We start from the raw sequence: 14,701 nt of genomic DNA on the forward strand, positions 1-14,701 counted from the left end.
AACGAAAATTAATGATGAGTTTCATTATCATAACACCCATTTCCTGTAATTTTAAAAAGTATTGTATATGTTATCCACCATTAGGCAAATAAGATGATTGGAGTATGAGACAGTAATACCTTCACTGATGAAGACAGCTATTCTTCATCAGTTATTAGAAAGTATACCATATATCATATACCATAATCATATTAATGCCATACCATAGACAGATATCAAAACATATTTTGTGAATGAGAACTGACAATGTCTCTTTAAAGCAGGGGTGGGCAATTAATTTCTTCAGGGGGCCGCATGAAAAATCTGAAATGTGTTGGAGGGCCGAACCAGCAATGACTCAAATTTAATATTGACTTATGTTTTCTCATTATATTTCTTTTTATAATAAAATATTTAAATCAGATTATTTTGGTAATAAATAAGAATTTTTTTTTTTTTATATATTTGTTTTTTATTTATTAATCTGCATTTTCCTTACAGTCAACATTGTATTATAACACATGCTATTACATTATATATACAGCAAAATAAACTCGACTGATAGAACTTCATTAGTACAATAACATAGCATGGTTCCCAACCAAGTGTGCATATCTCAGCCAAAGTGTACTTACAGTCAACATAATACTATAACACAGGCTTTTACATTGTATATATAGCACAAAAAGTGTGCCTATCACAGCCCAAACAGCCCTCTGAAAAAAGAAGGACACACATGAACTCCTTGTGTTTTAGCTGTGTTCACCTAACTGCAGAGTAAATTGCAATCTAGGCACAATTTTTTATTTCTTTATTTTTTTAGAAATAAAGAAAACTGAACCAGGTGAGTGGAGTGGAGTCAAATAACTAGGGGGTGTTAAACCATTACCCAGTATCTTGCCTAAAAGTTGTAATAAAGTTTATCCATTTCTTCCAGTAACTTTCAAACGTATCTCGTTCAAGCCTAAGAATGAATGTTAGCCTCTCCATTGTAAAGATATCCTGAACCACTTTGATCCAGTCCTCGACTGTTGGAGAATCTTTTACCAACCATTTCCTTGTGATAGCTTTCTTACTCGCTAGTAATAGGATATTATACATATATATGTTTTAAGACCCCTTCACAGTGTCCGGTCTTAATCCCAAGCATAAGGTCTCAAACTCAGGTGGAATCACTATTTTCATGATTTTCTCCATGGTCAATTTAATTTCTTTCCGATAATTTGAAATGACCGGACAGTCCCAAAACACATGAAAATGTGTTGCCTTCTTCTCTCCACAGGATCTCCAACAGGATGTACTTACTCCAAGAGAGATTCTTTGAGCTGGAACTCTAAAAAATCCAACTATATTCTTCCACCCAAATTCTCTCCAGGACAGGGCAGACGTACTTTTCCACTGTTGTGCAATTATTTTTTCCCATGTTTCCATCTGCATCATGGTGTTACTCTCCTTCTCCCATTTCTCCTTTATATATGCAGTATCTACCCCTTCTACCTCTTGTAACACCTTATAAATCTTTGATATGTTCCCACGTCCAGGGTCTGACCTGTAAGCGAGTAGAAATATCTTCACTATACACAAATTAGTTTGTTGCAATTCCTCCTTACTTATTATTTTCTCTAGGTAATGTCTATGTTGCAAAAATCTATAAAAATCCTGATTGATTAAACCAAATCGACTTTTTAGATCTTGGAATTGTCGCAACGTGCCCCCCTCGTAGAGGTCACTGTGTTTTATTAACCCTTTATCAGCCCACTGTTTAAATCTGGCATCCATCCTATTTGGTAAAAATTCTGAATCATATCCTATCCATCTTATGATCCGGTATGGTTCTTTGGCCTTATTTTCCTTGACTACCCTGTGCCAAATCCTAATCGACATTTCTATCAAAGGGTTTGTGTCTTAGACAAGTAACCAACCGGCTGTCCCCTATAATTGCTTGTAATGGGATATCACTAGTTATCTGACATTCTATGTCTTTCCACTTCGCTTTATAGGAGGGGTTACAGATACTAACCAAAATTTTTATGTGCACTGCTTCATAATAATTTTTAATGTTCGGGAGAGAGAGGCCTCCTTTATCTTCTGCTAATTGAAGAGTCTTATAGCGAATTCTTGGCTTCTTCCCCTGCCAGATGAATCGTGATATTAATTTGTCTAATTCTTGAAATTTCTCCTTCGGAAGTTCTACTGGTATGTTTTGGAACAGATATAATAATCTAGGTAACACATTCATTTTTATTGCTTCCACCCTCTGTCCTAGTCCCAAAAAAGGGACTAAATTCCATCTTGTCAGATCAGATTTAATTTTGGAAATTAGGGGGTCATAGTTCTCTGATATAATTGTGTTCAGGTGTTTAGGAATATTCACACCTAAATATTTAATTATCATTGATTCCCAATTCACTTTAAATTCCTCTCTGATGGATTGGCTAGGAGAGTAATTGAATGTCAAAATTTGAGATTTGTGGGTGTTTAGTTTATAACCTGATAATAAACCGTATTCTCTCAGGGTTATGAGCAATTCTGGAAGGCATGTGGCTGGATGCCCAAAGTATATCAAAATATCATCTGCGAACAGAGCAATTTTGTGTTCTTCTTGAGATACCATGATCCCCTTTATCTTCTCATTCTGTCTTATCCACTGACTCAAGGGCTCTATAAAAATAGCAAATAGGAGCGGGATAAATAAGAATATTTAAATATTCATAAACATGAATTGTGGTTTAGGTTGAAGTGAGAATTAATACTAATTCTATCAAATTAATAGTTAATAACAGTTGCAGTTTAACATTTAGTTCATCCATCTGAGCAGTCACATCAACAGTAAAAGCAAGATCTGCCAGCCAGTCTGCCTCTGAAAGCTGAGGGATGGCATGTCCCTTCCTCACACAGAACTCCTGAATCTCCTCTCTCAGGTCCCAGAAGCTTTTCAGCACTTTCCCCAGACTCAGCCACCTGACGGCTGTGTGGTAGCTTAGGTCACGGTGGTCAGTCTCAGTTTCTTCTAAAAGTGAAACGAACTGTCTATGATTCAGTGCCCTTGATCTGATAAAGTTAACAGTTTTAGTTACAACATCAACAACGTGATTCACTTGTAACACTGACTTGCATAACACTTCCTGATGTATAATACAATGAAAAAAAGTTCATTTCTGCTCAGAGTTCATTTCTGCCACTTTGTCCTGGATTCGCTTTAACAGACCAACTTTTTTTCCTGTGAGATTTGGACACCCATCTGTTGTCACGCCATCCAGTTTGTCCCATTTCAGCCCCAAGCTTTCCAGTCATGCATTTACCTCAGCTAAGAGATCACTCCCCGTTGTTGTCCCTGTGATTCTGAAGTCTGCATTGATCCCGCGCATGAAGATGAGCAGCTGGGCAGTGCCCCGTATATCACAGCTCTCATCCAAAGCCAGGGAAAAGTACCCAAAGTCATTCACGCTGTCTTTCAGTTGTAGCAGCAGGTTTTTCGCGATGTCCTCAATCCTCCTCGTTACGGTGCGGCGGGAGAGGGAGACGTTCTCAAAAGCGTCTTTTTTCTCGGGACATATTAGCGCAGACGAGTCCACCAAACACTCCTTAATGAACTCTCCATCAGAGAAGGGTTTGCTCTTTCTAGCAATCTTGTGCGAAATAACAAAACTTGTCTTGACTGCAGCACCTCTGGATGGCAAACGTTTTGTAAAAAGTGTTTGTTGAGATTGCAGCTTGGCGAGCAACACAGACGACTCAGCTGCGCGCTCTTTTTCTGAAAAGTTGTTGTATTTCTCCCCGTGTTTAGTCACGTAGTGACGGTGGATATTATACTCCTTTAACACAGCCACTGACACACCACAAACTAAATACACAGCTTTACCTTTTACCTCTAAACAAATATTTCGCTGTCCATGCCTTGTTGAAAAGGCGGCATTCTGAATCAACTTTACCGTGAGACGACATTTTGTGTGGATCAGGGATTCGGATGCTAGCCACCTGTCACTTATGCGTGCATTCATAAACAATGCGTCAGGCCCTTTCAAAATAAAAGACAGCAGCATCGCATGCACACCAAAATCCGTTTTTATTTTTGACTGGAGGGGGCAGGGGGGCGCGGGCCGGACAGGGACGGGCTAAGGGCCGTATCTGGCCCGCGGGCCGTAAAATGCCCAGGTCTGCTTTAAAGGGTTCATCTAATTTTCAAACATAAGAAATATTCTGAAACCCCTCTCAGAATAAAGTCAATGTCACATTTGTGAAGGATACACTGAAAGTAGATGCTTTACATGACCTTCATGATCACAGTTAAAGCAAATACCAAATATTCCTCACAAGGCAAGAGAACAAAACAAAACAAAAAAATTTAAATAAACACTAACGGTACCTATGTAAAGAAGTGTTAATGGAAAATTTGAATTCTTGACATAAATACAATAACAAGAAATGGAAAGATTGACCATAACCATACCAAGTAGTGTTCAGGAACTTTGGGAGGATACCGTGCCTCTCTTCCAAACATCAGATAATAGGGAGAATACTGCGTAGTTATTTGCTTCTTAGTTCGAAGCCCAAACATGAAAGCATCCAGGTACTCATCCCAGGTATTTGGATGGCCATCCACAAATTTACTCAGAGCTCTGAAATACAAGAAAGGTATAAAATGTCACAGATAGACATAATTTCTTGAAATTTACTTTATTCTATAAGAAATTTGGCAAATATGCTTCTTGTCTTGTGATCTTTCTTCCAAAAAATTGTGTTGGAGATAGTACTCTCCTTTGAATGGTACCATTCATTTTCTCCACCAACCCATTGGTCTGTAGATGATAAGGAGAGCACAGACTTCTTTTTATGTTTAAGAGATTGCACACTTATTTGTTTATCTGCCATTTTAAAAAAAATGTATGAGAAAATAGACTGCATATTTAAACAACAAACCATATAGTCTATTCAATGTGTTGAATTTGTTTAACAGATTAAAAAAAAATGCTTACAGAATTCACAAATTCTCTGCCTTGGTCAGTCAAAATCCTTTTTGGGGCTTCAAACTGATGCACAAACTTTAGAATGCACTCAGTAACTTCTGGGGCGGATTTTGTCTTCAGTGGGTAAGCCTGTGGCCACTTTGTGAACTAGTCAATCATGACACAGATGTACTGGTGTCCAGATTTTGTTTCAGCCAGTTTTCCGATGAGGTCCATTCCAACTAGTTCAAAAGGATGGGAAACCTTAAACAAAATAATTAATACATTGATTAATTAATAAATAAAAAATAAAATAGGAACACGTACTGTTAGCAAAAGTAATAACTTTTTTTTTAATTCATAAAAATCCATTCATCCATTTTCTACATCAACTCGTTCCAGATCTATACCCCTAATGAGAACACACAGAGAAAACATTAAGAGTGTCTATGTCTTTATGTAGCCACAGCTTAAGAAGCTTCAAACAGAAGAACTAACTTCTGAACTGGGCGTTCCAACACGGAAGGTTTTGCAAGACGCTCCCCTTTCTTGCTCAGATTTTTATCTCCTACAGAGATTTTCACTCTCCTTACCAGTCCGTCCTTGCTGCTGACAGTTTCTATGACTCTTGCAAGTTTCCATTCACCTCTGGGTAACAGTTCATCTTTGTTCATGACTATATCACCCATCATTAGATTTCTCTTAGGCGTGTGCCACCGCTGCCTTGTGGTGATATTGTGCAGATATTCTCGTTTCCATCTACACCAAAACTGTTCAACTAAGAACTGTACATGACGCCATCTCTTTGCCCCATATAGGTCCTCTTTAGGGAACATGCCTGGTGGAGGGAGTGCTGTGGTGGACTTCGTGTTGATGAGATGATTAGGGGTGAGAGGTTCTAGACTGTCAGGGCAGTTGAAGTTGTCCACAGTGAGGGGTCGACTGTTAACTATGGCCATAGCTTCGTACAGGACAGTCCTTAATGAAGCATCAGTATGAGAAAGAAACACAGGGATAGCCTTCCTTTGCGGAGTTAAGACGAAATTCGGATTTTTGCTTATAAACACAAATTCCTTCAGTCAAAACATGTTCAAACTCCTTTGTCCTTCATATTTTTCCATTCTAAGTAGGTTCCAACCATAAACCTCTTTAAATGGCCTTGTATGAGAAAGAAACACAGGAATAGCCTTCCTTTGCGGAGTTAAGGTCGAAATTGGTATTTTTGCTATAAAATTAATTCCTTCAGTCAAAACAAGTTCAAACTCCTTTGTCCTTTATATTTATCCATTCTAAGTAGGTTCCATGCATAAACGTCTTTAAATGACCTTGTTTGAGAAAGAAACACAGCAAAAGCTTTCCTTTGCGGAGATAAGGCCAAATTGGTATTTTTGCTATAAAAGGAATTCCTTCAGTAAAAACAAGTTCAAACTCTTTTGTACTTCATATATAGCCATTCTAAGTAGGTTCCATGCATAAACCTCTTTAAATTACCTTGTTTGAGAAAGAAACACAGCAAAAGCTTTCCTTTGCGGAGATAAGGCGAAATTGGTATTTTTTCTATAAAAGGAATTCCTTCAGTAAAACAAGTTCAAACTCTTTTGTACTTCATATATAGCCAATCTAAGTAGGTTCCAACCAAAAACCACTTTAAATTACCTTGTTTGAGAAAGAAACACAGCAAAAGCTTTCCTTTGCGGAGTTAGGGCCAAATTGTTATTTTTGCTTTAAAAGGAATTCCTTCAGTCAAAACAAGTTCAAACTCTTTTGTCCTTCATATATATCCATTCTAAGTAGGTTCCATGCATAAACCTCTTTAAATGACCTTGTATGAGAAAGAAACACAGCCTTCCTTTGCAGAGTTAAGGTTGGAATATTAAAAGCGAGCCCCATAACTTATTAAAAATCTCATGTGTGTAAAGGTGGACCGCAAAGCATGAAGGTTAGAAACGGGCCCCCCATGTGACTGAAAAACTGGCATGTAAAATAAAGTTTTGAATTGTGTTTATTGAAAGTGATTTTTAATATCAAGATTTTTTTTGGGACTTGCCTGATTTGAAGAAGAAAGAATGCTTGGGGGGGGGGGGGGGGGAATGAGTGTCCTAAGACCACAAGAGAATCACTCTGTTTGTGTGTGTGTGTGTGTGTGAGAGAGATAATTCAGAGGAAGAGGGGGGGGGGGGGGGGGGGGCGTTGTGTGTGTGTGTGTAAGAGAATCACTCTGTGTGTGTGTATGTGTACCTACCACACAGCACAGTTATCTCTTCTAGGTGAGACACGAAGGCGTCCTTTTTTATGGTGTAAGCAATGGGTCAAAAAGATTTGTCCATCTGTGCAAGTAATCCGTGCATATTTGGGAAATGTGTGCGTCTTTGGTTGTAGTTGAGCATAAAATAAATATTTGTGATCTCTAAAAATGAGTCCATCTGTGTTTTTACTGGTTTGTGTTGTAATATTTGTCAGAATACAAATTGAAAAGTTACTCGTTGGAAAGTTACGAATGCAAAAGTTACGAATCAAAAAGTTACACATTCAAAAGTTACGAATACGAATTTCTCAAGTGCAAGGAAAGGGGACACATATACGTCTTCGCTGACGTCATCACGCCACAGGCATCACCAACAGAAGAAAATTCGGTCGACATCAACCACATCAATGCGCATGCGTAGAGGTTTTGGCGCTAGAACTAAACCCCGGGCAAGACCAACCGTCAATAAAAATAATAATAATAAGAAGAAGAAGAACAAGAAGTAGAACAAACAGAACAACGGCCACCAATATTCCAGTTACATTCTAGCTACTAGTTTGGACGACGTACACTTTGTTTCTCGCCATGGCGGATCAAGAGCAGGTAGGCGTGCAGTGCACTTTGGGTCTTGTAACTTTATTGGTAAAATACTTAATTGTTCTGATATATTGTTGGCGATGTATTCAGTAGCGTAATTGATGTCTCTGTTCAGTTAAATTACATCTTGCAGACAGCAAGGAGCCTAGTGAGCCTGCTAGGCGCTATGGGTCAGGCTCAGAGCAGGCAGGTGCAAGGACAGGGCCATGTCCAGGCAAGGTATGTGTTGTTTTGATAGGCAGGTGCAAGGACAGGGCCATGTCCAGGCAAGGTACGTGTTGTTTTGTTAAGGGGAGTATGTCAGGAACCTGGTGAAGTAGTAATGGAGGTTAAGTTAACCCTGAGGTATTGGTAAATCATCTAATACAAGAACCCAGAGTCCTTATTTTCTCAAGTGACACCCGCTCGTGTCACAGTGCCCCAGCGACCGATGACAAAACCCTAACCACATGTTTAAAACAGAACGGCTAGTTCTATGCGCCAACACGTGCAAGAAAAGTATCAGCTAGCGCAACACGCTAACTCCATCTACCATCATTCAGGTTGCTGGTTTTAGAACTGCAAAGGGGGTTTTAGAAGCATGCAGGACTTTTACTTTCTCTACTCAGTTTGTCAGCCTCTGTTTAGGGTATCTAAGTAGCACCAAACAAGCAGTGTAAATCAATTGTGTGTATTGCTAGCTATGGCATGTATTAAGATCATTCAATCTGTATATTGCTCTCTTTGTCAGGCAAGGAAATGGGCAGCCTTCTGGGGTTACTCAGGAATTGACGAGGTAAAAAAAAAAAAAAAAAAAAACCCTTGCCATGTTGTTCATGTCTGTGGTCTCAATCATCTGCTATTGTTAATGTATTTGTATAGACCCTACACACATCATACACATCCTGCCCACCTTCACGTTACCTTATCTGTCTACACATGACTGCATTTAATCTGTAGTGTACACAATACATATTTGCCGCTTCCCATCTGTACATGACCCTTGAATTTCCTTTTATAAATTCTGTGCTTGTATCACAATTGCTATTTGCCCTTATTACATGCCAAACACCATGAATAATGACAACCAAACTGAATGGAATGTAAAATCAATATAATCTTTTAACTGTCAGGTTGTTTTGATCAATTGAGTATAACATCTCTACCCACCTGTCAAGTCAGTTGAAAGTTTGCAAGTTTGTCTGCCTCTGTTTAGGGTAATCAAGTAACCCCAAACAAGCAGTGTAAATCGGTACATGTGTGCTATATGACATATATTACGATCATTCAATCTGTATATTGCTCTCTTTGTCAGACAAGGGAATGGGCAGCCTTCTGGGGGACAGCCCCAAAATGGGCAGCCTGAAGGCCGTCGCTCTGTTCAGCAGGAGTTGACAAGGTAAGTTTATTTTTGCTATGGTTATGGAGGTGGGCATCCTGGATTGAAGAGGGAAAAACAGCCATGTTTTTCATCTGTCTGTTCACAATAGCAATGATTCCAGCAATTAGTGAATGTGCCTTAGGTGCAGGTGATAAAGGGATATTCAGACCAGTGCATGCTTAATACTAAGCCTTTTTATTATGTGTGGAGAACATGGAGGTCTTCTGTCTGGACTTGAACACCTCAACAGAGCCCTGACATTAACAAAGTTCTTCTATTTTTAGGTCTTTTCCTGGACTTTTTCGCAGAGAGGCGAGGGGGAAAAAGAGGTTCGTGCCCTACACAAAGCCCCAAAGAAGTTACATGGTCAACTTCTTCTTGCTGGACGAACAGCGTTCCAGGACCCCCAAGGGTGAGGAGGAAATGGAGCTGATGCTGGCTGGCCTAGGGAAGCGGTCTTTGACTGTAACAGAGGACGCAACACACTCCAAGGTATCCATAGTGTTTTGCTACTTTGGCTGTTTCTGTTGTCCTACGTCCACCAAGGACAAGGTGGCAAGATGAGGTAATACGGGTCATACATTAATTAGTATTTGGTAATTAATGTACTGCAATCAATATGCTTCTTAAATATGACTCAACAGTGGGCAAAGTGGATTCATAGCCAGTGTAGCTTCCTAACTGTATTGACTGGTTTCAGAGAAGTATGACTTCGGAGTTGCACTGAGATGTCTTGGTGTTCCCATATTGTTGAGCAGGGTATTAAAATGCCATGCACTGTTCAGATGCAAAGCCTTTACATGTTGAAATGTGTTCTGCAAGTTGACAGATTTACTTCTGGAGGCCTTTCCGAAACTTGCCGGAGTCTCTGGAGGCTGGATGTTACATAAATCCTCAGGTATGAGCTGCTTGTCTATGTTCAGGATAGCTGTGGACTGAATGGACTGGTGTGTTGTGTGTGAGCAAGATATTAACTATGTTTCTATCTTAATGTATTTATTTTTTAAATGGTTCTTGTGTATTTTTTTAGTAGTTTCAAAAAAGGTGGATCTCTCACGGCTGCCATTTTAAATATTAAAGCAGATTTACCATTTTGCAGGTGGAGGTGGGCAGCGGAAATTAGTCGTGTTACCGCCGGAATCGGAAGGGTACAGTGGGCAAATTATTAAAGCTGCAAGCAACAGTGGGAGGTACACCCTGTACATTGCCCCGATACAGGAGCAGCTAGATGTGACACCCCTCCCTCCAGATGCGAAGGAGTTTAGGGAGATGCCAAAGGCGAAAATGCGGCCTCATGATTCCTCTTCAGGGCCTACCGAGCCACATCAACAACTGCACCATCGATGTGGATTTATGCAGTGTCTCGGAGGAGGTATTTTAAAACTATGGAATAGGTTGTGCATTATTAGGTCTAATAATTGTAGACCTTATTGAATAATTAAATGTTTTTTCATATGTAGGAAAATGAGAGTGTTGACCAATATTCTCCTGACAGTCCAGACAATCAAACAGAGATGGTGAGATTTGTTTATTTGTATACTGAAAGGGTAAAATGGAAATGGCCAGGGAAATTTCCTTGTTGTAAAATTGCATTGTCATTACTTGCCATGCAGACATTTTTGTTGTTTTATTATTTTTAGACTGCAGAATGTCCAGTTTGTGGCATAGCCTTCCCCACACACACTATCGAGGCTCATGCTGCTGATTGTGGAGATGCCACAAGTTCCACTGAAAGGTAATACCCTTGTCTTGTTTACGCTAATGACAAATGTAATGATTATAGCCCATTTTTGTACTTTCATATTTACCTTCTATAAGTGTTTAAACGTATGTACGCATGGAGGAAGGGTGATGTAGGCAAAGAATATAATGCTGTATTTTAGATGATAGATGATATTGAGCTTTCAAAGTAAGACTGTCTCTTTGTGATAACCTTTTATGTTTTGCATCAAATGTAATATGTGCCTTTTTGCATGTGTGTGTGACTACATAAGTGTGTTTATGCAGCAAGGGAGCTGAGGAGAAATTTGAAAAAATTAAGACTGTTGCCCCATTCTGTTTGTAAGGCGTGATTTGCGGTTAAACAGCAGCTCTGTGAGTAGGTTTTCTTAAAAAGTCAGAAAAGTGAAACGTGCAGTCCAGGATTATTACATTATATACCAGCTTTACTGTCAGCCCTACACAAAGCCTTTTTCATTTCTCCTGTACATGCACAAAACTTAAACAAGCCTTCTGTTTTAAATTAGGTCTTCTGACCTCGTCCACACGTTTACCACAGGGGCCAACACTATACAGAAAAGGTGTGTGTGTGTGTGTGTGTGTTGGTATCATTTTTTAAGTGTAAAATTCTACTGTACATGCCCCAAACATTCATTGTCCCTCTTTTTTTTATGCCATGGTTTATTCATTTCCTTTTCAAGTGCTGAAGATGTGCTTCAGTTCCTAGCCAATCGCGTTGACGCCGGCAAAGAATTCAGACTTTGCGTCGATCGGCAAAATTTGTTGGAGAGCACCCTGGATCAGTGGCAGAGGAAAAAACAGCATCTCCTGTCAACATTCTTAAGGTGGTGTTCCTGGGAGAAGCTGGAGTGGACACGGGGGCACTCCGAAAGGAATTTCTTACAGGTAAGCCTATTTGGGGGCGGGGGGGGGGGGGTGTCAATGGTGTATTGTTGTGCTGTGTCGAGCGTCTCATACTTTGTTCACAGGCCTAAAGAAACTTGTGATTTTCGTGAATTAATGCTACAAAGTTTGTGTGTGTGTTTCTGTGTTTCTTTCATAGACGTGATGTTGGCAGTGGAAACTCGTTTTTTTGAAGGCCCTGGGGATCAGGGGAAATGGCCGAAGTATTCCACTACCGACTTGGAGAACGACAACTTCCGGTTGGTGTTACATATTTTGGATGATTAAAGTGTCCGTTTGGAAAGTGTTCAAACCAAAATGACAGTCAAGTGTGTGTATGTGTTTAGAATGGTAGGGGAAATTATGGCGATGAGCCTGGCCCAGGGAGGACCGCCCCCAGCTTTTTTAAAAAACTGGTGCTACGACGTCCTCTGCAATGGGGAAATGCAGCATTGCAACCTCACCGTAAATGATGTGGCCGACTGCCAGTCGGCAGAGCTTATAAAAAACGTAAGTATTTTGTGTAACTTTAATAGCGGCATTCGAACCAAAGGCAGCTGTCAGTTCTTTTTCGTCGACAGGTTTGGGGATTGTGCTGTACAAATGTTATTTCTCTATGTTCTACTTAGGTTGAAAACTGCACAGATGCAGGAACTCTGCTGGAGTGGACGGATGAAATCGTCAACTGCGGCTATTCCAGAATAATAAAGTTGGAGAACAAGGCAAGCATCATCCGGTTAGTGTTTTTACATTTATTTTATTTCGAGCACAGACCTTCTACTTTGTTGAGTTCTTGAGACTGGTGCTGCCTTGTCCGTTTTGTTTTGTCATATTGGTCCGACGATTTGATTTGGTGCTTTGGTTTGGACTCCAGGGGCCAGGACTGATGGATCAGTGGCAGCACCTTCCCCCAGCCCTTACAGCCACAGCTTCTTACTTGCATTCCTACTTGCATTTGGCACCCACACTACACACATCTATCAACAACCAACATGCACTCACTACTGATGGCTGACTTTGACCCCCCTCATTCTTTATGGTTTTGTTAGTTAATTTGTGCTTCAGTTTTTACTTTGAAAATCCAACCTCTCGCCTCCCTCTTTTGCTGTGGCCTTTACCTTGGACCATAACACTTGGACCATAACACTTGTAATATCAACAATGTTACTTTAAAACGGAACATTTTTGTGTGCTTCTCTTGTAAGGGCAATTGTGCTTCATTCCACCATGAGGATCATGCCCATGCTGTTGCAGCTCCATAAAGGCCTACAGCTGTATGGTCTGCAGAGCCAAATGGCCGCTTACCCAGAGGCATGCCAGGGACTCTTCGTCCCTGGAAGAGTGGAACAGGTAAATAGTTTAACATGTTTTGGGTTTTTTTTTTTTTTTAGAAAACAAGCTGGTCCACTTCAGAGAGACTGGGCCAAGGATGACTGCAGTACACAGGATACGTTTTTCTGTTATTTTATTGTGGTGCAAGCATGACTAACATTTCGACGCAGTGCGTCTTCATCAGTCAAACCATACTGGTGTCACAACATAGAATATAAAGACATTATTCCCTCCTCCTTTTCAAGCATTGGCTACTAGTGAGGGGTGGGTCTAAAGCAATCAGCCAGTAAGGGCACTCATGAATAGGTAAATGAATCTCTTGCAATTTACATTTGTGAATTAAAAAAAACAAAACACAATGAACCAAAGTGAAAGTCCCCTCCTTTGGGGAGGTATGATTCTGGTGCTTCCCCACACTTTCAAAGATGCGCATGAGTTGTGATTTGCCTGGATGTAGTGGTTTGGGGGTGGTGGTTGATCAAGTGTGTACCATTCAGATAAAACTAGGTGTTTCCCAATTTTGGCCTATATGGTAATCTTTGCCTGAAATGCCATATTTTCTGTTAACTGCCTTTACTCTTTACAGCCTGACAGCCTTTTCATATTAATGAACTCAAAAGCTGAGTACAGCGACAGGGGCACTCAAAAGGAGCGAGAAGAGAGGAAGGTCATGAAGTTCCTCCAGGACTTCCTGGAGCAGGTAGAGGAGAAAGGTAATTAACATCACACTGAAATGCATAAAGTGTTTTTTATCCACGCATTCATTCAAGCAGGGATCTAAAAAAAAATATATATATGTTTTTCATCACCATCACCAGCCAAAATTGCTAGTAGCTGTCAATCTTACTAGCTAAACACACACTCACTAACAGTGTTGGTTATTGTTACTTTTGAAAGTAGTTAGTTACGTTACAATGTACTATCAATTAAAAGTAATCTGTTGCGTTACTACGTTACCTATGAATAAAAGCAATGCGTTAGAGTAATTTGCCCCATATTTCTACAAGACTAATGTTGTTGAATGATTGTTGTGATCTTCTTATCACAGAAGTCTGGGAGGAGTCTGTGGGCTGTACGGAGGAGTCTACAGCTGCAACAAAGGCTCTGAGACTGACCATAGGGGACGTCCTTAAATGGCTGACGGGTCAGTCTCAGTCTCATGTCCCCATCCTCCCAGCAGAAAAGAGGCAATTTAGAATAACCTTTCAATTTGACCATAACTGTACCGAAAACCTGGGGGAGTGTGCACACAGTGTGTGCTACCCCACAGTGAGTGCGTGCACTCAAACGGTCACACTGCCGGTGCAGCATCTCAACACTTTTGAAAATTTCACCACTGTGTTTGGTCGGGCCATCTGTGGCAGTGGTGGTTTCTACAGAGTCTAACCTCTGATGAAATATCACACGGTCAATAGAGTGTTATTTTTATAATGTTCTTATTAATGTTTTTATTGTTTTTATGTTATTATTTGTTTTTCTTGTTCTTGTTCACGCACATTCGGGCCATTTTGAGGCGGTTGGCTTGGCATGAATCAAATCTGGATTTGACTTCGCACCAGGGTAGGGTGCGGTCCAGGGACTCTACAGAGCCCCATAACGCATCCTAAAGCATAGAGGTTC

The 14,701-nt window shown here is 40.2% G+C and overlaps 1 pseudogene; it reads left to right on the forward strand.

The window, feature by feature from the left end:
- The first annotated feature begins 7,755 nt into the window (after positions 1 to 7,755).
- LOC142384557 (uncharacterized) lies at positions 7,756 to 14,467 on the forward strand (annotated as a pseudogene).
- The last annotated feature ends 234 nt before the right edge of the window (positions 14,468 to 14,701 follow it).

This window comes from Odontesthes bonariensis, chromosome 7, assembly GCF_027942865.1.
Source record: "Odontesthes bonariensis isolate fOdoBon6 chromosome 7, fOdoBon6.hap1, whole genome shotgun sequence".
In the NCBI taxonomy this organism is placed as follows: Eukaryota; Metazoa; Chordata; class Actinopteri; order Atheriniformes; family Atherinopsidae; genus Odontesthes; species Odontesthes bonariensis.